A 23,999-nucleotide genomic window follows, 5' to 3' on the forward strand; every position below is an offset into this window, starting at 1 on the left:
ATTGTGGCATAACCTTTTGCTGACACAACTGCAAGCCGGATGGGGGGCAGGGCAAAGCATGGCTGAAGGGTTTTGCCAAGATGCCGGATGGATAGATGGATGCTCGGAGTCTCATCCACGGGGCGCGTGCTGGCAGCTGTTGCGCTTCGACCTCGCGACTGTTGCTCGCTTTGTTGTCGCCTTTCCACTGTAGCCGCCTTCACTCGCCTTCCTGTAGTAAAACTTATTTTATTGCGCTCTTATCATTAATTTTATGGGAAAGCGGCAACTGTGCAACATTAGCGGTAATTGGCAACAACGATTTGCCAGACAGGCAACAAAATGGCCCCGACCCCAAGACCCCCACGACCCCCACGACCCCGAGACACTCTTAACTCTATTTGTCACTTTCTCAAATGCCACGAATTATTAATTGAAATTAATGCCTGGAAGATGGCAAATCGCTGCTTATTTGGGCGAAATGGAGAATAAAAAATGGACAAAGAATGGCCTCTGGGAAGAGGCCTGAAAAATGGGGAAAAGATAGACCTGTGGCACCTGCCCCTCAATGTATCTCAATTGTGATTCGAATTCCATAAAAAATATAACATATTTTCATAGCAAAGCCTCCTGTTTAATCTTTCGTGGCGCAAATATTATTTTGGTGGAATTTTTCTGTATAAAATTCCATTTTTTGCAATTGAAATTCTTGTAAATTGCTGATTTTTTAGGAGAAATATGAAATAAATAATTGTCAAAGAATGGTTGTTAGAAACAACCCGGAAAAATTAGAAAAATATACAGAACAGAATACAAAATGGACAAAGAATGGACTTTGGGACAGCCCTGTAAATTGATGAAAAAATATACCTTTAGCACCTACCCCTCAATGTATCTCAATTGTGATTTGAATTCCCTTAAAAATATAAACTATTTTCATTACAAATCCTTCTTTTATATGCAGAAAACGTATTGAAATAATATCCTTCAATTATGTGTAATCTTTCGTATCGCAAATATTATTTTCGTGTGATTTTTCTGTATAAAATTCCACTTTTTTGCATTTGAAATTCTTGAAAATTTCTGCTTGTTTAGGAGAAATATGGAATAAATAATTGTCAAAGAATGGCCCTTAGAAACAGCCCGAAAAAATTAGAAAAAATATATACCTTTAGCACCTGCCCCTCAATGTTTCTTAACTGTGATTTAAATCCCCTAAGAAAGATATTCCATTTTCATTAAAAATCCTCTTCTTCTATTAAAATAATACCCATCAATTATCTTTAAACATTCGTGGTGCAAATATTAATTTCTTTCATTTTTTTTTATATAAAATTCCATTTTTTGCTATGGAAATTCTTGTAAATCTCTGGCCAAGAATTTATTAATTTCTCATTGGATTTCATAAAATGTAGATTTTTGTTTCATTTTGGCTGCAGCTCGAATTTTTTCAAGTATTCGCATATTCGTTTTAATTGAATCGCCTGCAAATTGGCCCAAAAACTGCCTCCGCATTGTTCGAATCGTTGCGAGGTTGCGAGGGCCTGCGGAAATTGCATTTCACTCGAACCGCCAGTCAGGCAGGAGGCTGCTGCAGGAAGGGTAACACGCGGCTGGTTTGTCCAGTGGGAGAGTACTGTGTGAGGGCCAGAAGGAGTGGAAGGAGCACTGGACTGCTGGTCCAGGCTCTGTTCGAGTGATGCTCATTAAGGAATTTCAATAAACGGGCAGCGCAGCGGCGGCGGCGGCATAGATCACTCAACGGTGGCACCAGCCCCAGGACATCCAAACCGAGTCCGAGCCCGAGCCCGAACCGAACCCAATCCAATCCCATGCTAATGCTACTGGTATCGGCTTCTATTACTGCCCTCTCTGCTGGTCTAGTCCTGCCAGTTGGCCATCTCCCGGTGTTGACGTTGATTGGCGTGTGTGCTTGGCGCGCGTTGTGGTTGCGGCGGTCCTGGCGTGTCGGATTCCATCCTTAAATTTCGTGGAAATTTTCGTTAGTTTATGACAAATGCGTTGGACAGTGAGGGATCCCCCACTCCTCCATGGGGATCCCGAAACAGTTTCGGTTTTTGTTGCTAATGACATCACGTGCTGGGGCATCCATCGTTTCCCCATCCATATATAGACGGCCCCGAATGGCAGCCGGCTGTCATCAATGGTGTACGCACATAAACAAAATACGTCAACTGTATACAATGTTCCACTTCTGGGATTTGCCCCAAAGCCCCACAGCCCCCCACCCCCCTCCATTCCACCCGTCTTCATTCCTGGGATGTCTGGCGATGCTGTTGACAGGCCGCTGCTTGCTCAAATGTTTGTTTAGACAGGGACATGGACATCCCTCGCTTCGCCCATCCTTTCGGACAGTTGAGCATCTGGTATGAGATTTTTTCATTAGTCCGTATCAGTCGCGTGTCGATATAATATCGTTCAAGTATTGAACATCTTCTTGGCGGCGAATATAAACAATGAGAGACAGTTGGAGAGAGTCTCTTCAGAGCTGACATCCACGATGAGTTGCAATCGAGTGCGGAAGCCAAGAATAGATTTTATTTTCGTAAAAGTCTGTAACTGAGAGGAGGAGGAGGAGGTCCTTGAGCCCTTATGGTACGGACCATCATATGTATCGGGTTTTCATTTAGTTCTTGGATCCATGGCCAGGTTTTCATTTGATTTTCGATTCATTTCAGTCCATAATTAGAGCGGGAGTATGGCCAAACCATAAGGAACTAACGCAAGGTGGTCCGCCCCCGCAAAGCGCTCTCTTTTCGGGTCTTATTTTTCTCAGAACTTCGTACTTTTCTCTCGCATCAAACAAGGCCTCAAAGCGCTCTCAGTAGAGCTCAGTAAATCGTAAAAAAGGCAACGAAAGAGAGCATTTCGTGGTGTAAAGCTCAGAAAACACTGAGAATAATACAAGGATCGATTGGCTCTGGGAGAGCTCTGAAAGTTTTTAGTTTTTAGTCGAATAAAATCCGGGAGAAACCAACAAAAACCATTGTCAACCGATAAGAATCAGCTGCTCCCTGATTGGATATACTTTCCCGCCTGTTTAGCTTTCTCCTGGCAGCCATCTTCCCGGAAAAAAACCTCCTCATTTGTTCCCATTCCCTGCAGGTGATGAAGCAGTTACGTTTCCACTTTAGGCCAGTTAAAACCTCTGCCAAAAATAACACCAGCCCCCCAGCCTTTCAACCTTTCAACCATTCAACCCTCCAACCACTCAATAACTCAATTTCTCAATTTTCTATAGAAAAAGGCACTGAGATTGCTTTGCTGCTGCCGTTGAAAGGCAGAAATCAATTTCTTTATCGGCCAGAACTAATATGTCAAATGTATAATTCGAAATGGGGGGACAGGCAGGACAGGCAGGACAGATATGAGGCTGGGTATGTCCTTAGCACAAAGGCGGGCAAACAAAGCAAAACAAATCGAACCTTGGAAAAAATCTCTTAGGTCAACGATTTCTTTCCTCCTCCTTGATCAGCTGATTGATTGGCAAAGGTCCTTGACGAGGCTGACGAGAGCCGTCTAAACATTTTGGGGTTTTCCTTTTTTTGAAGTGAGATTTCCTTATTCATTAGTTGCGCTTTTGGCACAAATTCATTTTTAATGACAGTCCGGGCCCGGCCTTCGCCTTGGCTTTTTACAACTCGACAGATTTTTGGTGGTCCAACCCACCCCCCACCACCATTCCATTGGCCATCTTTGGGAATCTGCCTTTGAGGAAGAACCTTTGGGCTCTCTTTAATGTATTTTTCATGAGTTTGTAAAGTGAAAAACTTTCGGATGCGTGTAAATAACTCATATTCATTGATATTCTGTCGTGTCTGAGGTTTCTCCTCCTCCGTCTCCGCCTCCTTTCTTCCGACTGGTCTTTTCTATAATTCATAGGCGGCCCTTGCTTCGTCCTCCACCGAGTCAATGACTTTGGTAATATTTCGCCGCAAGTCGCGTAATTGCCGGCGCAATGATAGAAGCGCCCAGCAACGTCCTGCTGTCGTGTCCTTAAAAATTACCCGGAGAGACCCACGTGCAGGCCTCATAAATATTTTCTAGGCAAAAGGAATTACAAAAAATACACAAAAATTACTGGGCACGGGGATACCCTCTAACCACCAAAAAGTCGAGCAGATAGCAGGCTGTGGAATTACCAAAACAAAGGATCTAAAAGCTGAGCATATAGCAGGCTCTGAAATCGAATAAAAGCATGTGTGAAAAATTTCGGCCGATGTGAGTACGGAAAAATTTATATATTTTCATTGTTTCTCGGAACCTCGACTGGGTAGCATCAATTTTTATTTTTGGAGAAAAAACTTGTTAGTGTTTTTTCAAAATTTTTACAAGTTAACTATGTGAGCTGCGGGCCGAAACAAACCGGGGTAAGTTGTCAAATTCCAATCGAAATGAACGCTCTAATAAAACAATTTTTTTCAGGGCGATTTGGTGGTACAAGCAGCAAATGCTGACAGGATTTGTTGCGGGACACTTGACACATCAACACTACAATCCATGGGCCATTATTGAAGAACAACCTTAGGCACAGCACTCTTCACACAAAACTAAGGCCAGCTTAGGCCATCAGAAGCAAAGTGAGTGGTAATTGGCGGAGAAGGGGTGTATTGGGTGTTAATTATGGGCTACTTACAGGTTGGACTTCTCCGATGGGACCCGTCTCCACGTGGCACGTGGAACGTGGCACGTGTCTTGAGATGAACGGATAGCATCCACACATAATTCAACCTGTTCTTGTCAGACGTTTAAATGTTTTAAAAATATAGAAACTTCCAACAATTTTATTAGCTTTTTTCTATGGGCTTGTGGGAGGGGACAGGTGGAACAGAAGGTCTTCCGCTGTCAGCGAAGAGCATTTCTGGTCTTTTTCTTAAGAAAAAAAATATATCAAGGGGCTGTAAAAATCCCATTTTCTCGGAATTTACACAAAAAACAAAGGCAATTCCAAAGGCAACTCAGTTTTTATTTTTTCAAAGAAATATTTTTGAAAGAAAGCCCAGTTTTCAGAGCCATCTAGATTGACTTTTGTACAACCAATGGTTCATCGAAAACGATAGAATTCCAGGCTGCTGTATAGAGTTCCAGGCCCTTGCTTGTGCTCTAAACGCGTGGCAGGCCTCATAAATATTTTCTAGGCAAAAGGAATTACAAAAAATACACAAAAAATGACTGGGCACGGGGATACCCTCTAACCACCAAAAAGTCGAGCAGATAGCAGGCTGTGGAATTACCAAAACAAAGGATCTAAAAGCTGAGCATATAGCAGGCTCTGAAATCGAATAAAAGCATGTGTGAAAAATTTCGGCCGATGTGAGTACGGAAAAATTTATATATTTTCATTGTTTCTCGGAACCTCGACTGGGTAGCATCAATTTTTATTTTTGGAGAAAAAACTTGTTAGTGTTTTTTCAAAATTTTTACAAGTTAACTATGTGAGCTGCGGGCCGAAACAAACACGGGGTAAGTTGTCAAATTCCAATCGAAATGAACGCTCTAATAAAACAATTTTTTTCAGGGCGATTTGGTGGTACAAGCAGCAAATGCTGACAGGATTTGTTGCGGGACACTTGACACATCAACACTACAATCCATGGGCCATTATTGAAGAACAACCTTAGGCACAGCACTCTTCACACAAAACTAAGGCCAGCTTAGGCCATCAGAAGCAAAGTGAGTGGTAATTGGCGGAGAAGGGGTGTATTGGGTGTTAATTATGGGCTACTTACAGGTTGGACTTCTCCGATGGGACCCGTCTCCACGTGGCACGTGTCTTGAGATGAGCGGATAGCATCCACACATAATTCAACCTGTTCTTGTCAGACGTTTAAATGTTTTAAAAATATAGAAACTTCCAACAATTTTATTAGCTTTTTTTCTATGGGCTTGTGGGAGGGGACAGGTGGAACAGAAGGTCTTCCGCTGTCAGCGAAGAGCATTTCTGGTCTTTTTCTTAAGAAAAAAAATATATCAAGGGGCTGTAAAAATCCCATTTTCTCGGAATTTACACAAAAAACAAAGGCAATTCCAAAGGCAACTCAGTTTTTATTTTTTCAAAGAAATATTTTTGAAAGAAAGCCCAGTTTTCAGAGCCATCTAGATTGACTTTTGTACAACCAATGGTTCATCCAAAACGATAGAATTCCAGGCTGCTGTATAGAGTTCCAGGCCCTTGCTTGTGCTCTAAACGCGTGGCAGGCCTCATAAATATTTTCTAGGCAAAAGGAACTACAAAAAATAGACAAAAAATGACTGGCCACGGGGATACCCTCTAACCCCCAAAAAGTCGAGCAGATAGCAGGCTGTGGAATTACCAAAACAAAGGATCTAAAAGCTGAGCATATAGCAGGCTCTGAAATCGAATAAAAGCATGTGTGAAAAATTTCGGCCGATGTGAGTACGGAAAAATTTATATATTTTCATTGTTTCTCGGAACCTCGACTGGGTAGCATCAATTTTTATTTTTGGAGAAAAAACTTGTTAGTGTTTTTTCAAAATTTTTACAAGTTAACTATGTGAGCTGCGGGCCGAAACAAACACGGGGTAAGTTGTCAAATTCCAATCGAAATGAACGCTCTAATAAAACAATTTTTTTCAGGGCGATTTGGTGGTACAAGCAGCAAATGCTGACAGGATTTGTTGCGGGACACTTGACACATCAACACTACAATCCATGGGCCATTATTGAAGAACAACCTTAGGCACAGCACTCTTCACACAAAACTAAGGCCAGCTTAGGCCATCAGAAGCAAAGTGAGTGGTAATTGGCGGAGAAGGGGTGTATTGGGTGTTAATTATGGGCTACTTACAGGTTGGACTTCTCCGATGGGACCCGTCTCCACGTGGCACGTGTCTTGAGATGAGCGGATAGCATCCACACATAATTCAACCTGTTCTTGTCAGACGTTTAAATGTTTTAAAAATATAGAAACTTCCAACAATTTTATTAGCTTTTTTTCTATGGGCTTGTGGGAGGGGACAGGTGGAACAGAAGGTCTTCCGCTGTCAGCGAAGAGCATTACTGGTCTTTTTCTTAAAGAATATATTCCAACCGGCTGTAAAAATCCCATTTTCTCGGAATTTACACAAAAAAACAAAGGCAATTCCAAAGGCAACTCAGTTTTTATTTTTTCAAAGAAATATTTTTGAAAGAAAGCCCAGTTTTCAGAGCCATCTAGATTGACTTTTGTACAACCAATGGTTCATCGAAAACGATAGAATTCCAGGCTGCTGTATAGAGTTCCAGGCCCTTGCTTGTGCTCTAAACGCGTGGCAGGCCTCATAAATATTTTCTAGGCAAAAGGAATTACAAAAAATACACAAAAATGACTGGGCACGGGGATACCCTCTAACCCCCAAAAAGTCGAGCAGATAGCAGGCTGTGGAATTACCAAAACAAAGGATCTAAAAGCTGAGCATATAGCAGGCTCTGAAATCGAATAAAAGCATGTGTGAAAAATTTCGGCCGATGTGAGTACGGAAAAATTTATATATTTTCATTGTTTCTCGGAACCTCGACTGGGTAGCATCAATTTTTATTTTTGGAGAAAAAACTTGTTAGTGTTTTTTCAAAATTTTTACAAGTAAACTATGTGAGCTGCGGGCCGAAACAAACACGGGGTAAGTTGTCAAATTCCAATCGAAATGAACGCTCTAATAAAACAATTTTTTTCAGGGCGATTTGGTGGTACAAGCAGCAAATGCTGACAGGATTTGTTGCGGGACACTTGACACATCAACACTACAATCCATGGGCCATTATTGAAGAACAACCTTAGGCACAGCACTCTTCACACAAAACTAAGGCCAGCTTAGGCCATCAGAAGCAAAGTGAGTGGTAATTGGCGGAGAAGGGCTGTATTGGGTGTTAATTATGGGCTACTTACAGGTTGGACTTCTCCGATGGGACCCGTCTCCACGTGGCACGTGGAACGTGGCACGTGTCTTGAGATGAGCGGATAGCATCCACACATAATTCAACCTGTTCTTGTCAGACGTTTAAATGTTTTAAAAATATAGAAACTTCCAACAATTTTATTAGCTTTTTTTCTATGGGCTTGTGGGAGGGGACAGGTGGAACAGAAGGTCTTCCGCTGTCAGCGAAGAGCATTACTGGTCTTTTTCTTAAAGAATATATTCCAACCGGCTGTAAAAATCCCATTTTCTCGGAATTTACACAAAAAAACAAAGGCAATTCCAAAGGCAACTCAGTTTTTATTTTTTCAAAGAAATATTTTTGAAAGAAAGCCCAGTTTTCAGAGCCATCTAGATTGACTTTTGTACAACCAATGGTTCATCCAAAACGATAGAACTCCAGGCTGCTGTATAGAGTTCCAGGCCCTTGCTTGTGCTCTAAACCAATATACCCTGTGGCCCCCCAAGTACTGCGCATAAATACAAAAAAAAAAATAAGTCAGAAATCTGTACGTCGCGTCGTTTGATATTTTTATGTGGCCCGCCCCTGGGGTGGCGTTTACCGTTTGTGCACACTCACTCCCCACTCCCCCACTCCACCCGGAGTCCTGCCCTGTGAGTTATTTATGAAAGTTCTGCCCTCTGCCAATGATCGTTAATCATAATCGACGCATAATATTCCGCCAGAGAGACGAAGCCAACGGAAATCGGAACTAATTTATGTGGAAATGAGTTAATTTCCTCTGGCTGAATTGTGATTTTGTAGCGATTTCATCGCTGCCCTGCCCTGCCAAAACTAATTACCAAGCACTTCTCTGGGCCCAAAATAGTCTTAAGATGAGGTTCTTGTTGATTCCGGGCAGATTTCAAGCAAAATTAAGTGGTAAGTGGCAAATAAGCAAATATCTGGCTGCCACATGGAGCTGGAGCCATGACTAATCAGAAATTCGGGCGCATTTGTCCATAACTAAACTAAAACAAACTCAACCGCCCTCACCTCAAAATCCCCTTTTTGAGGGATTATTATTATTTTTTTAGCTGAATATTTAATGTGTGTAATCCGCTTTACACTTTCGGCCATATTTGGCAGCAAACCAAACATTTACAGAATTATTCAAAAAAAAAAAAAACGTGAATATAAAAATGAAATAAAAATAAGTGACGTTTGTAAATAATTGACGAAAAAATGACAGCGACTGTTTCAAGAGAAAGTACAACGAAAATTGTACATATATACATATGAAAAGGTTGACAAATTTTCTAACGAAATCGAAAGAACAAATTGGTGAATAATTTCAACAAAACAAAAGACAATTCAGGTGAGTTCTAAGGCAGGATATATGGCAAATATTTCTTGCTATAAACAAAGAAATTTAATAAAAATATTCCAGACAGACAAAGTTTCAGGCCAGACAATAATTAAATGAAAACACACAAAATATATGTGGCAAGGATTTAATTAGAACAAAAATTTCATGTAAGATTTGTATTGAAAAAGGGTTAAAATAAAACATGCAAAGTTATGTTTTTGCCAATAAAAATAATTGGCTAAAATATATATCAAAAGGCTTGAGGAAGAATACAAATTTATTTACATAAAATAAGCAAAAACAAAAATAGTTGAATAAAAGAAAATTTAAGAAATTTTCCCATAAAAGAATTTTGTAGATAAAATATTTCGAAAAATAGAATTTAAGAAAGAAAATAAATTTATGAAAACTTTTCATGAATTAGGGAAAGATAAAAATTTATAAAAATTCCACCAGAAATGTTTAAAGCTTATTTGCGGGAATTCGGAAAAGTTTCTGCATTCTCATCCACAACCGCCTCCACCTCCACCTCCAGGACTCCGTCTGACGGATGTCCAAGGCCCAAGGTGTCCGAGGAGGCCAAAAGCTGTCAAAATAAAGTTTTACAATTCACGCGCATTACCACAGGCATCACCTCTGTCTCTGTCTCTGTCTTTGTCTCTGTCTCCGTCTCCTTCCCTCTGCTGCCTAATTTGTGCTGTTTGTTTGACATTTCAGGCGGAAACAGCCGCAACATGAGGCACTTGAACACAACAACAAGCGTCGCCTGTCAGTTGCCGGTCAGGTGAAAATGATGCCGTGAGCGAGTACATGAAAAATGTATAAAAAAAAAAGAAGATGGAGGGGAGCATGAGAGTGAGCATCCCTCCCCTAATGGAAATGTAATTGGCAATTGTAAAATTAAGCACGAAACAGCTTGAAGCTTGGGAATACAGGGAGTGCCCGGCCCAGCCCCAAAAAGGGACTTTAAAATGAAATCCTCCCCAGCCATTGAACCGGACTCTCGATTGACAGGGGATGGATCGAAAATCCTTTCCTGGATTTGTAATAAAAAAGTTTCCATAAACACCTGAGTCTCCATCCAAGTCGATGGCCAATTTTCAATTGATTTTCTTGGGCTCCAACGGCAGCGCCGTCTGGGCCTTGGCCTGGGGCTGGGGCTGGGGGGAGGCTCCTGCTTTACGTTGACAGATTGTATGCCATTTTTTGTGCCTGCAACAATATCGAAGGGGCAAAGTTTTTCGGGGCGAAAGCAGCTGAAACAAGCAGCTGAAAAAGTGCTAAAGAACTTTCGACAACTTGCTGGGGAAACTTTTTTTAGCCAGCCGTGTGACATTAGGTGAGAGGTGGCCGCGTTCTGTGGGCAGTCCTGGCCTGGCTCCTGCCACGCGGCTATAAATCACAATGTAATCATAAATCGCTGCCTGCCCATAAATTACAATAAGTAGAAACCGAATAAACAAATGACAAGCCAACAGGGAAAGAGTAATTTTTCTGTGAAACACTCGCCACAGGACATTCGCCAGCGCCATTTTCCGAGTGTCCTGCGGCGAGCAAATTGTTCTGAGGGCAACATCAATCTGCGAAATGGTGGGGCATTCACATGTGGGGAGCACGAGAGTCCCGCTAAAAGCCTTTCCTCTTGGATTTAGACGATTCATTCTCCCAAGAGTCTGCGAGGAGACGAGGTTTCATCAGGAATTTGTACTTTTAGGAGGTACTTTTCTACTGACCGTAGAAAACGTGTCGTGTAACCCCAACTTTAAGCAGCTTTCTGCCCCCAAAACATGACGGCTCTTTCCCACTCACTTAACCAAATTTAAGCAAAATAACAGAATGGCCAGCAACAATAAGAGACTGTGTGTGGCGGAACAGTTATTTTATTTTTTGCATAAACTAAGACACAGCAGGGCACAGCAGAGTCCCGCCCCCATCGTTTAGACCACTAGTCAACGCCTCGGGGCGAGGAGGGAGGGCGAGAGAGATTTCGGGGCCTGGCCTGGCCTTTCTCCTTGAAGTTTTCCAAGTGGCACTTTTGCTTTGTAATTTATGCAGCCTAAATGAAAAGCGTTTTTCCCCCTCAACATTTAATTAAGTTGAGGGGTGGGGCAGTAACCTGAAGGTGATGGAGAAGCTCAAGTAGTGCGGGCAGGGGGGAGGGGCAGGGGCAGGGGCTGGGTACGTGGAAAATGTTCAAAGTTAAACATGAGAATTAAAATGGGCAGGAATGTTCATTTTCTTTTCCTTTTTGCTGTTGTTGTTGGTAGTAGCTGTTTATTTAAATCGTTTTTCCGTTTGGCAAGTTATTTAGAAAGGCTCCCCAAATACACAGACACAGACAGAGAAGGCAGAGAAGGAGGACTCCGCAGGGGACACTTAAGAGATTGCTTCTGCTGATGCGCTGAGGCGATAAGCAACATCCAAGACTAATGGAAAGACCAATACAGGTCTTCTCTAAAATATAACTATGATTCAGCTTCCATCCAAGGATATCCCCCTCCATAAGAGGTAATAAATATTCGATGTGTAATTCTAGAAAATTATTGTCTGTTCTATGGTCCAGCCTAGAGTTGTCCCTGCCTGCCAGCAGATTCCCTGTGCGTTCAAAGGACTCTTCTCCGCCCAGGCCTACCCTGTACATTCCTTTAGTGGAAAACCAATCGAAATACCTTTGTAAAACCCTCGGGAATCCCCAAAAGTAAGGCCAATGACCACCTCAGGGGATTATCGTCGGGAGGAGCAGCAAAGAGCAACAAAAAATTGGGTCGTTGTTGCTGGTTTTAATGTGCCTCCATTGGCACACTCTGCCACACGCTTTGCTGTTATCAGCAGCGGCGTCAATGTTTGGTGATAACAGCTGAAGGCAGCGCAGCAGCAGCAGAATAAACAACAAAAAAGCCCTCGACTGCGACGCGGGCAGAACAATGAGCAGCGCTGCCGCGATGGGCATCAGCTAATGGGCAACGCCGCACAGTAATCTAACGGTATGCATGTAAGTGTGCGGGTGTTCGAGTGTTCGAGTGTGCGTTTGCGGGGGTGTATCTCTGTGTGTGCGTGCGTGTGTGTGTAAGTAGGGCTAAAGAATATGTGGAGCACGCTGCGCTTTGTCCAAGCTGCCGCGCTGTTCTTTCACGAGTTCCACCGTATTCCGGGTCCCCGTATCCGTGTCCGGGCAGCATCGGAATTTGACTTCGTTTCGGCTTGGTTCGTAGCAGCGCAGGCGCCTGAGCCGCGGCAGAGAAAGAGAGCCGGCACGTGAGAGATTGCATCTGGAGAGTGCCGGAACGTGCGAGATTGCACGCCAAGGGAGAGAGAGAGAGAGAGAGAGGAATGTACTGTTCTGATTCCATTTTTAGGTCTAACGGCAAGTGATGCTGCTTTTGGGGACTCTGTTAAGGCTTAACAGTGCTGAAACCCAGTGGCGGCGTACAGGCAAGGGGGGTTTAAGGGCATAGTACCCCTTAAGATTTTTAGAGAGTTTTGTATCTCATACAAGCTGGGTTTCTCTTCAGTTAGGCAGATAACTTCCCAGTAATTGGCCCAGTAAAATGTATTCCAAGACCAATTCCTTCTCCCCAATCTATGAAGCCTTTTCTATCACATTCCTTTACACAGCAACAAGCAGTGCACTCCTATCCGTGTTACAATTCCACAATTCCATTTCCCTAGCGCCCGACTGGAACAATGGCAATGGCAGCTCTCAGTTTCAACAGCACCACAAGAATCCATGGACAGTGCCGTCCGCCTGTGCATTCTACAAACAATTTTACACCCATTGCAGCAGCAGCAGCAGCGGCAGCGATGGCGGCAGAGGAAACAACAAAACTTCGGCCGACAAAATACCGATGCGCTACGCAAATTGCAGGCATCGACAACAAAAACGATGTTCGTCTCGCTTCGGGTGCGTCGTGGCCCGGCTGCTCTTTCTCTTTCTCTCACTCCCACTACGACTTTCAGTTCGCACGCTCTCCTTCTCTCTCTGGTTCGTTGGTGCTCGCGCTCTCTCTCTCGTTTAGCCGAGATTTTGAAGTTCGGCTGTTGTTGTTGTTGTTGCTGCTGCTTTTGGCTTATGCTGCTGCTTTGCTGCTGCTGCTTTTGCCTCTGCTCTGCTGCTGCTCTGCTCTGCTCTGCTGCTGCTGGTTCTGTTATGCTGCTGTTATGCCGCTGTTCGCCCTCTGCCGTTGCTGCTGTTGGTATTTCTTTCACTGCTGCTGCTGCTGCTGCTTCTTCCTCTGCTTCTTTGCCTCTGCCACGGGCACTGGCAATGCCACTGACTGCGAGTCCTGATGTTGGTCCTTTCGCCAGGCGCTCGTTTCAGTCGTCGTTGCGTGTTGTAGGTGGACTGGTCTGCTCTGCTCCGCTCTGCTCTGCCCAGCACTGCTGTTGCTCCACTGCATCTCTCTCCTACACACACACACACGCACACACACAAGCACACAACAGCAAAAATCTCGCGACGCGTGTCAGTCTTCGTTCTTCAGTTTACCGTTGTGTTAGCATGTGACGCGTAGTGCCACCACCACCACCATCGCCGCCGCCGCCGCCGCCATTCGGCAAGAGGCCTGCAGCAGAGGGCACTGAACCGATCCTGAAGGACAATCAAGCCTGATAGAATGACAAAAATCAGCATCAGCGATAGTTTTGCGAGAGGACCATCGACCATCCCGGAAATCCAGCCAGAAAATCAGTGTCAAAGTCGTCTCCTCCATCGGATCCACAGCCAAAAATCACCTCGAGGCTCATTTTTGATCCTGGAAAAGCCTCCATCCCAACTTCAACTCCAGCTTCAGCCAGCAGCATCCCCACACTCATAAATTTCCAACTCCAACTGCAACGCCAGGTGTCAAGTGCCATCGTGGATGTGTGTCAATTAAAATGTCTCGTCTCAGTGAGTCGCGTGCATGACCGTGTTTAATTTGCTGTACCTCTCATACATACACACTTGAAGAGATAACCCCCCCCCACCCAACCCAACACCCCACCACGCATAATGAACCACCAACAACCAACAACCAACAGAAATTTAATTACAAAAAAAAAAAACGCCCCAGAAGAGACCCACAATAAATATATTTAAACGAAAAAACAACCAACCAAAAACCAAACTAAACCAAAAACTACAAAAAAGAACTACTAGACTGGTAAGCTCATTAAATTACAAGAAATTACATTAAATTATCATAGAGATACATAGATATAGATAAAAAGTACCATCAATCTGTAGAGGTTGTTCTCATTTACGCCTACGAAATTTATGCGATTTAGTGCTTCGAAATAAGACCAATATAAATACGCCCAAAGCTCTAGAACTACAGGAGATTCTGTGTAGAAAACTTCCTATTAAAATACAATATATTTTTGAAGATTCCAAGATCCTCGCTCCAATTTGCTTCACACTGTTGTGGAGCGCTGAACGCTAAACGCTCTTCGGAGATAGTACACAAATCCCATGAAAACTGTTCTCCAACTCTAGATTTAGAGTCTTACAAGACTCTATTTAACCAAAGCAGAGCTGCACCAGAGTTAAAGACTCCAAATGAAAGCCTCATCCCAACATATTCACTACTCAAGACTCCTCGACTTCCTAGACCCTCTAGAAAAATCTCCCAAACCCTTTCAAACCTCCACTTTCCATCAAATGCCTTGAATTTGCGTTCCAGAACATCATCGGAAATCGCAGCTTGTTTGTTTTCCATCAAAATTGCATTTTATTAGCTGTGAATTGCACGTTACTGATGGATTTTATGGCTGCGGTTATGGCCTTTGGGCACCAAAATGCAAATTGCATTTTAATTAATTACGTTTACACTTTGGTCGGCAAATTCAATGAATTTTCCTCCAATTTTTTGCACAGCTTTTGTGTATGGATTTGGTTGTAGTTTTTCACTGAGAGCTTTGTTTAATGATTCGTACATTTTATGTATTTTTTGTGGCTGTCATTTTGTGGCAGACCAAACTTCCAGTTGGCTGATTTGTCCAGGACAAATGTGTCGATAGTTGGTTTGGATTTTAGAGAATATTAGAAAAATATTAAAAGCTTTAACTAATAATACATTAGGAGATACATCTAAAAATCAATAACGCCATTTAGGGAATTTACTAGATTTTTGTTGCCTTTTTTTATATTAATTTTAATTACTGTAAATTTTTACGGATATTGAGGAATATCTATGCAAACTTTCCATGTTTAGCCCCAAAGATACTCATCCGATTACTTCTACGAGTACCTTCCCGAACAAATTATTTCAAAATAAAACTCAAAAATCTACTCGAGCGCACGAATTACATTTCCTTCGCTGCACAGGAGACAGATTTCATTAGGCAGCAGACGCGCATATAAATCAGCTTAGAATGTGGCAATAAAAAGCGCGGAAAACTCCCATCTATCGCTGCTAGGATAAAAATTACAATGCATTACGCATACGCCAGGTGGGACAAATGGCCCAACGAGCATTGTTTTAAGGGGGTAACAAATGGACGACCGACTTTAATCAGTTGCCAGATCCTTGGCAGACATTTAATTGGGAAAATCAACGACATTGAATGTGGCAGCTCTCGAGTGTGACACATTCCACGGTAGGTTGAGCGCCTCGTCTATTTCTGTCAGTCTGTCTGTCATTTTATATAAAGAGAATTAGATGGGGCCTGGGTTCTGGCTGACAGACGGAAAGTCTGGCTCTGACGCTCTACAAGCGCGTGTTGAAATGTAAATAAAACAAAAGCCCAGAGAGATCCCTAAGAAATAGCTGGAGAGTGGAAAAACCAGTGGGAAAGCGGTAGGGAAAAAGCCCTATCTCAAACACACAAGAATGTATGTAAAATAATAAAAAGCGACATTTACGACATAACATGGCAGCATATTACACGGAAAACAGACTGCGAGTCCCCACTCCATGGAATGGAGCTCTAAAGTCCTGTCTTTTCATACGGGGAACACACTGCGTATACGTAACATTACAATGTTTCGCACTGATTGTTCTCTGTCGCTCTCGATCTCTCTCTCCCTCTCCCTCCCTGGGTTGCCATGCAAATGTACACAAAGTAATTATGTCTGTGTGAGGGTGCATCTGTGTGAGGGTGTATCTTGTAGTACTACTCAAATAATTGCCAAACCACACACAGACAGACACTCGCACACACACGCAGCTCTGCCCTGCGCTGCCTGCCAGGCAACAGAATGCCTTTTAAAAAGCATAAAAACAACAGGCTGGAAAAGTGTAGAACGAAAAGAGCGAATGGAAAATGCACTACCAAGAGATTCGGGATGAAACGATCCACACCTAAGTGGTATCTATCCCTCTAACCCTTGATCTAGGCCTCCCTTCGCTCCACGCCCTTGGTATCCAACGAATATCAAGGATATCTAGCGCTAGCCCGAGGCCAAAGCCAACATCATTTTCCAACGCATGGACACTCTTTGAGTGTATCCTGCTGCTGGTTTTGCAGCAACATTGTATCTTATTAACAAAACAACTTTGTAACGGCATGTGTTTCACACACACACACATCCATCCATAGCTGTGTGTGTGTGTGTGCCGCCTTGTTGCAAAAATATTCAAAGTATTGTCGGGTGTAATTTTGGGGATACTTTTCAGGACGATAGACAGCAGACGGGCAAATAACATGGAAAAGTTCCGTCAGGGCATACGCCATGAATTTTCATTTAATTAGGGCGTGCTTTCACATCCTCCAACCGCTCCGCCTCTCATCCTTTTGATGGCAAGGCAAACTTTGCTGGCAAAAAAAAAAGGAATATGCGTAAAGGAGAGTAAAAACCCTTTTTGCTTTATTGTTTGCTTGGGCCAACGGGGAGGCAAACACTTTCAAATGATTTCATTTTGCGTACAAACCACATAGACACAGACATTAGACGAGAGAGCCAGGCAAAAAGGGGGAAAGCCTGGGAAGCTGACCAATTTGTAGACGCTTCAAGGCTCCTTCTGCTTCTGGTCCGAGGGCTTCCTTTTCCATCATCGCCAACGCCGGCAAACGTCGGCTTCGACCACATCCTGGACAGACATTGGAACCAATTAATTTTAAATTGTTTTCGGGTCTGAAAGCTGTGGAGCTTTCCCCCCGGCCTTAGACTATTAATTTCCCAGGGTTTTCTGCTGCTTAAGTCCACTGTGGGACTTCTCTCCCCCCGTCCCGTGGGCTATCATAGACTCCTCCATTGGTGATTCCTTCATTTATTCTGCTATATTGACTCGTTCCTTGTCTGTACTTTTTATTATTTGATTATGCAGCTGCTTTTGTCTTAATAACGAGCGTTCAATTTCCAAAAGGTGTCGATGGGGCAAGCCTTTCTCTTTCTGCCTTCCCTTTTGGTTGTCTATTTTCAGGGCTAATTGAAGTCTGCAAGCCGCAAAAGGTCGTTACAAGTCTGGGGCCCTTACCGAAGACCCATAAAAGTAGGCAATACAATTTGCAACTTTCTTTTTTCCCTCACGTTACGCTCTTTGAAATTTTCACACATGATTTTTTCATAGACCAATTTGCACACATTATAAGTTTTTGGACCGCAAATTGCCACCAGGCCGCCAGGCCCTTGAGGGCCAAACAGCAGACAACAAGAAAAGTGCAGAAAACAGAGGAAACTTTTCGGCAATTTTCCCTTTGTGTGGAAAACGAAGGAGAGCGCAGAGGCTTTTCTTCTACTTTTTGTACAACCTAAATTTCTATTATGGCGTAAACAATTCCGCAAACAATTTTCTGTGCCACCACCAGCCACCCACACGGCCATAAGTCCATCAGGAAAAACTAACTAGATGGGAAATCCTTTTCTGCCATCAACGGTTTTAGAGAGGGACAGAGAGAGCCAGCAATTATTTGCTACTTTTGGCAGGGTTGCGTAAATGAAAGCTGGGAATTATCAGCAAACAAGCAGGACCTCAAAGGGAGACCAGATTAGGGAAAGCTCCACACACCCCACACACACCCACACACACTCAACGTAAATGTCTTTATATACTTTTCATGCTAGGGGGGGGGGGGGGGATGGGGGGGTAGCCCCAAACCACAAGACCATAAAATTAAACTAGTGCATAATTAAACACTCGCAATTAGGCGTAATTTACTTTGTCTGTGTGGGGTCCAAGGGTCTCTGTATTGGGGTTGTATCTTCCCCGAACCCTCTTCCCCACCCTTAGACCCTCTCAGACTTTCGCCACATTAGTTTTTAATTAAAAAATTTCCATCACACAAATTTGTGAGAACCTTTCGGAGGCCACTGCCACTGGCTCTGGCATTTTATTCGAGTATTTAATTGTGCCCCCCCCCCCCCCCCCCCCCCCTTCCCCAAACATAATTGTTTTTGGGGGCCAGAGCATCTATTTGGCTGTTGATTTTTGCGCTTAGATAAAAACCAAAACAAGGCGTTTCCCCGGGATAATCAGCAAAAGTCTAGTGAAAATTCCGGCCAAACAATTCCGGGGGAGTTGTAATAATTAATCCAACAGATTTACAGAACACAACTTTTGCCGGAGACTAGAATGCGGTTTCATTACTCAAAAAACTTGACTGCCAGCGAGAGGATCCGCCGGGGACTGGGGGGGGCGTTGAGGGAAAGAAAAGCTGGGGATTTTCTCAACCGACTTTGTTGTTCTTATTGCTTAATGCAAAGACAGCTTATTTTTTATGCAATGCTGCCACAAGAGCAAACAGCGCGGCATCTCGGCAGCTCGGCGAATCCTTGCCACAAAAAACAAACACGAAAACACACAGATACACACAGACACACACAGACACCGACTCTAATTGTAGTTGGTATGCAGACAGATCTCTCTCTGTCTTTCATTCATTCCAATTTCCAAGAAAATAAATCTCATTTCTGTGGCATCAGCGATGCCAAAAGCTGCTCCAAAGTCAAATATTTATGCACTGCACAGCACAGCACTGAGAGGGGTGGGGAGAGGGGAGGGGAGAGGGCGGGGTTGCCACGTAAACTAATTAATGGAAAAACAGCGCTGCAAAATGCGGAAAACATCTTGAGGTGCCTGAGCGCATCTAAGCCGATTTTCACATTGCAAAAACGGGGCTAAGCCTTTTGGGGCTTGGGCCTGGTCTGCGGACTACGGACTACGGACTGGGGCCTCTGGTGGCTTGACATTTTGCATTTTGCATAGCGAATTGTTTTTGGTCCAGCCTAATTGACAGCTGACAAGTTAATTAAGGTTAATTAGGATGCTAATTGATACGAATGGGTTGGGCTTGGGCCGATAGCCAGTTTAAGACTTGAATTAGGGACATCCGAGAGAGAGAGAGAGACGAAGAAATATGCGATTTAAGGATGAGAAATGTGTATAAAAAGGTTAAGATATCGATTTATAAATGACCTTTGGATGTATTTGCATATAAGATGTACGTTAGAGGGAGGAAAACCTGGGAAAATCGTTGCGTCAATGGAAGAGTATGCGGGCAACAAAATTTTGGGGCGGAAATGAGTAAAAAAAATATAAAGAACAAAATTTATAATAAAAAAAAAAAATCTTAAAAAAAAATATGTATACAAATCTTAAAAAAAAATATTTAGATTGCAAATAATCTCAAAAATCTTAAAAAAAAAAATATTTAGATTGAAAATAATCTCAAAAAAGATACGATTAAGGGCTTTAAATTAAAGAAAAAACGTATTTAAATTCAGGAACATGAATATAATTCTATATTTTTGTATAAAGTATCAAAAGTCGCAAGGATTGATGTATTTTTAAAGATTTTACAGGTGTTTAAGCTGAAAAGGGATGAACAAGTGCTCTCCACTGTATATATCGCCCTTATATCAGTCAATACGGCATCCCTAGATTATATTAATAAGCCATAATCCATGTACAGTCATCCTAGAATAATACCGAATATACGGCCACTGAGAAGAGGATGACGTACCGACTATATCGGCTCATGCTCCAAAAATAAAATATAATGTTGCGATTATATTCATTATCGCGATTAAGTGGCTGAAGTTTAGGCACTCGAATGATCATTCGAAAAGGCACCTCTAAGAAAAAAAGAAAGGAATTCGCGTTCGTAGAAATAAAGAGTACATCCAAGTAATACCTTCGTTTCCCTCTCACAGAATGAAGAGCTACGTTTTCCAAAGAAACACTCCTTAAGAGGAACATATATACGTATATATTCCCCTATTTTGTTGTACACAGAAACATTCAGAAAACTCTCTAAAAGCCGTTGGATTAAAAGCTTTTTCCCCCAGCAATAACTTTCCACAGACTGCATTTTAAATGCCAACTACTCCAAGAATTTTCAATTAAAATGTTTAACACAGCTTGCAACACTCAAAGGCAGCAGAAGGTTTCTCTTTTTTTTGGGGTGGGCGTAGGGGGGGTGCCCTGAGTGATGGCAGAGAGGTGGGAAATAAATAAGACCCCATTAGAGCCATCGATCAAGTGTGTGCTTATCACGATTGCCGCCATCGCTCGTTGGCATTTTATTTAAAGGATGTCTGTCGCTGTCGCTGTCTGTGTGTCGGTGTGTGTGTGTGGGTTTCGTGTTCCTGGCCATTTGTATTCGTGTTAAAATCGAATATTTTATCATTGGGCCAAACCTCAGAAAATGTAAATATTTGGCATAAACATTTAAAAGGCAATACGGCGGCGCAAGGATTTTCTTGAACACACCCAAAAAAAAAAAAGAAAAACGGAAGCCCCAAAACGTAACGAAAAAAAAAAAAAAATGTGTGTCTGCCTTTTTGGAATTTCAAAGCCCCCGCAGGCCTCACGGGCTAATAATCGAGCAGACGCCCCAGGGTCTTATGTACCACATAAAGGATGTGGTATATAGGCAGAAAAAAAAGGGAGAAAGGAGAAGCAACAGCAGGTTCAAAAGGTGGCCTGCCACCACCTGAGGGGCGGGTGGGGCTTGGGGGCTGTTCGGAGAAATTCAAACCTAATTTTCCGCATTTCTCTTTTTCACTGTCGCTACTTTTGTTTCTTCATTTTTCCCCGACCTGAATAAAAATGTCCTGGTTGTCGCTCTAGGCCACAGGCCCTCGCTCCCTCTCTCTTTCAGGGTTCGACGGGGTCGAGGGTCCAGAATTTTAACATAAATCACATAAATATGCAGCGCATGGAAATGGAACTTTGGGAGGGCGGTGGGGGGTTGAGGTAAAAAGAAATGGGATAAACAGGAAACATTGACGTGGATTTGTGCCAGAGCCACATCCTGTGCGGCGCCGTAAACGTGTTCTGCTTCTGGCTCAAACGGGATTAGCTTTTAATGCTTTTCGGTTATGTTATTTACAAATGGCTTTTCCACTGATTTTCTCCCTCTCTCCCCTCCCTTTTGCGGTAGAATTTAATATCCCCGCAAAAGTAGTGGCCATTAATCAAATTTGCTGCCCTGCTGGAATTTATTCAACAGCTTAGTGGTTATTTAATTTGATTTGTTAATCCGCGACGCGGGGCCCCACATAGGCTCCCCATGGAACGTCCTAGAATAATCTACCGTCGGTGAAAATATGGCCCCAATCAAGGCATAAACCCGGCCCCGACGTGTGCGAAATTCGAAAATTTATTTTTGTGCCTTAAGCCCGGCAATCGGATCGGCAGCTGTAGCAATCCTCTTTGACTCGCTTTTAAATATATATTTCCTTGCGAAATATCATAACATAAATATTTCCTGGGATTATTTCCACAATATTTCCCAACGAGTTGAACTTTATTTTTTCTATATGCCAGCGGGCATGCCGTGCAGGGGATGTCGTTGATGTCTTCATATATGTGCAGTCTGCAGTGTGTGCTGTCTGTCAGTTGCCTTCCTGCTTGACTGCATGTCCTGCGTCCTGTGTCCTTGCCACGCTTCAGCTGTCAGTCAAGCATTCAGCACACGCGACACAGCGCGAGATTCATAATTGTTGCGCAGACCCATTCTCATTCTCATTTCCATTCCCCATTCTGATGCCCATTCCCAGGACATCATCATCATCATCATCGTCGTTGTCGTCGTTGTCGTCGTCTCTCAGAGCAGCCATCATCATAACTTTAATACATTGTAATTATGTCAGCGTTTGTCTAGCAGCTGCAACGGCAATGGCAACGATGTTACGTATACGCAGTGCTGTGCAGTGCCGTGCCGTGCAGTGTAGGACAACAATTTGTGCCGCAATCTGTGCCAGAGAGCGGTGCCAGCTTCTCCGTCGTTGCCTCACTTAACGGCTTAATATATTGTTCCGGCAGATGCGATGCAATGCCCTGCCCTACCCTGCCCTGCCCTGCCCTGCCCTGCCATAATATCCATCCTCCACACAATGCCACCTCTCTCTCTCTCTCTCTCTCTCTCTCTCTCTCTCTCTCTCTCTCTCTCTCTCTCTCTCTCTCGCATGAGTGCACATGGCACATGGCACTCGCATGAGTTTTGAGAAAAATCATATAGACAGGGCCCGGATACGTTTTTTAGTGCGGAACACACTACCACTTTTATTTGGCCCCATTTCACATTACGATCCCTTCGAAGCCGCATCGGTGGAAAAGGTATCGTGGCCGCGTGTGTGCGACTATTCCTTCCGTAATTTAATTACAAACTTTACGCCATTAATTTAAAACTTTAGGCAAACTATCGAGCGCAGCTGCCGGCCCCATAGAGGACTCTCCGGCAGTCTTTAGTGCACCAAAAACAGGGTGCCACGCCACCCAGTCCATCCCGGACAACCACATGCTGTCACAGGCAGGACAATGGATGTGCCGCCTTGTCTGGTTTATGCTCGCAACATATTGAAAAGCCAACTGGCCATTTGTCAGCCAGGAAAAGCGCGCTTTCAACTTTTGTAATTAGATAGAGTGTGTGTGAGTGTGAGTGTGCGTGTGCGTGTGTGTGCCTGTGAGGTGGGGCGGTCGAGGGTCGCGGTCTCCTCCAAACAAACACCAAAGTTGCTCATATGTTGGGCGACCCGCTGCTGCTTATTAACCATCAAATTGAATTGAGGGGCGTTTCATTATTGAAATTGAAAAGTTTCCACAAACTTGCGGAAAATAACAGCCACCTCGAGTGCGTCTCTGAGTTAAAGGGCAACATTTTTAATAGATTTTAGTTGGGGAGGAGATACAGGTGATTGTGGTGGAGTGGCACAAGTATCCTATAGATATTTTTACGTTTGAAAGAGAGAGCAGTGGCGTAGTCATAGGAAGGACACCCATATTATTGTTGAATATTTTCACATAGAAAACATATTAAAATTAAATAAAATTAACTTCGATTTAAACATAAATGATTTTAAAAGTCTTTTTAGAAGGGCCCATATTTGATTTTACTATAAAAATACTTGGAAATATATATGTACATATATGTATTTATGTAATAAATTTGTAGGATTTAACTAAAATATGAAATATATTTCATTAAAATATGAACAATATTGAATTAAAATATGAAATATATTTAATACAAAAATAAATAAAATTAGAATATAAGATATATCGACTTAAAATATAAAATATATTAACATTAAATATGAAATCTATCTTATTTAAATATGAAATCATTTTAATCAAAAAATGAGCAATATTGAATTAAAATATAAAATATATTTAATTTAAATATAAAACATATTTAATTTATATATGAAATATATTTAATAAAAAAATAAATTAAATTAGAATATAATATATATTAAAATTAAATATGAAATAAATCTAAATAATATATGAAATATGTTTTATTTAAATATGAAATTAATTTTATTTATATATGAAATAAATGTATTTAAAATATGAAATAAATTTTGATGAAAATATGAAAAATATTTCGCGCCGCTTTCTCGACTTCGGG

At 42.5% G+C, this 23,999-nt stretch overlaps 2 long non-coding RNA genes across 5 annotated transcripts in view; both read left to right on the forward strand.

Moving 5' to 3' along the window:
* The first annotated feature begins 4,252 nt into the window (after window positions 1–4,252).
* Window positions 4,253–4,785, forward strand: LOC108163925. Its single transcript, XR_001775744.2, has 3 exons — window positions 4,253–4,370; window positions 4,426–4,580; window positions 4,639–4,785. It is a non-coding gene; the product is annotated as an uncharacterized LOC108163925 (long non-coding RNA).
* Window positions 4,786–5,296: 511 nt separating this feature from the next.
* Window positions 5,297–23,999, forward strand: part of LOC108163927 — a 56,364-nt gene continuing 37,661 nt past the window's right edge. For 2 of the 4 annotated variants that reach the window (XR_004472879.1, XR_001775746.2), the window contains exons 1-9: window positions 5,299–5,463; window positions 5,519–5,673; window positions 5,732–6,543; window positions 6,599–6,753; window positions 6,812–7,620; window positions 7,676–7,830; window positions 7,889–8,529; window positions 8,602–8,797; window positions 8,953–9,233. This is a non-coding gene — a long non-coding RNA (uncharacterized LOC108163927). Of the gene's footprint in view, window positions 5,464–5,518; window positions 5,674–5,731; window positions 6,544–6,598; window positions 6,754–6,811; window positions 7,621–7,675; window positions 7,831–7,888; window positions 8,530–8,601; window positions 8,798–8,952; window positions 9,234–23,999 lie in introns of all 4 variants that reach the window. The other 2 variants (XR_004472878.1, XR_004472880.1) reach the window with 2 other exon arrangements.

Source organism: Drosophila miranda, chromosome 4 (genome assembly GCF_003369915.1).
Source record: "Drosophila miranda strain MSH22 chromosome 4, D.miranda_PacBio2.1, whole genome shotgun sequence".
NCBI classification, from domain to species: Eukaryota; Metazoa; Arthropoda; class Insecta; order Diptera; family Drosophilidae; genus Drosophila; species Drosophila miranda.